This window comes from Echinops telfairi, unplaced genomic scaffold (assembly GCF_000313985.2).
Source record: "Echinops telfairi isolate 266 unplaced genomic scaffold, ASM31398v2 ScPeMD7_7406;HRSCAF=8444, whole genome shotgun sequence".
NCBI classification, from domain to species: Eukaryota; Metazoa; Chordata; class Mammalia; order Afrosoricida; family Tenrecidae; genus Echinops; species Echinops telfairi.
Window position 1 is genome coordinate 4,085,638 of NW_022111306.1, and position 956 is coordinate 4,086,593.

Here is a 956-nt window from a genome sequence, read left to right on the forward strand (position 1 = left end):
GCGCTTCCCGACGTTGCGGACGCGCCGAACTCCCACCTTACCGCGCCCTCCCGGACCTGGCCCAGTGCGCCCTTCTCCCCAAACCCGAACACCCTGCCACCGAGCCGATTCCGACTTCATCTTCGGTTATTAATAATACCAAATCCAGTAAGTATTATAGGCACTTAGGGTGACCACATTGCAGACTCGTCGATCAAGCGTGGTGTCAGGGTGATGAGGGAGACTCGCTCAAAGAGGTCAAGGTGAAGTCAAGGTGAAAAAATGAAGTGGAGAGAAACGAAGAACAGCCCAGGAGGAAGTCACCGGAGCTGGGCAGGTGGGGCGGGAGGCTGATTTCTGTGTCTTAGGAGACAGTGAAGACCCCTGGTAATGTAGTGGGGTTGTATTTGAACCCACCAACAACTGGGCTCCGAGGGAGAAAGAGAAGGCTTTCTCCCATAAAGAGTTAGAGCCTTGGAAACAAGCCCAAAGGCGCAGTTCCAAACTATTCTGTTGGCTCCCTCTGGATGACAGTGGGTGGAGAGACCGAGGCCCTCACCCCCATTGATGCACACGGTCCTGTTCCCATAGAGCTGACTCCGACTCGGAGCTAACCTGTAGGACAGGGTAGAACTGACCCAGAAGGTCTCCCCGACTAGTCATTGGAAAATAGCCTGTCGCGGCATTCTCCTGCCGCAGTGAGGCCGCTTGGTTCAAGCCACCCTTTGGGTTAGTATCTAAGAGCTTTAGCCACTGCGTCACCACGGCTCCTGCTGGAATCCTTACCGCTCTCCTGCATGTCATTTATCCCAGAGCTGTTTCTCAGCTGGGCAGGTGTTTGAAACACACAACCCAGTGTTCCTGTAACAAGGGTCGAGGATGACCTGCCCCTGTTTCAGCCAGATAGAGACCAAGTTGATTTGAGGAAAGTCTCTGTTTATTCTGCAAGTCTGAAGGACACTGCCAGGTTTGCTGCC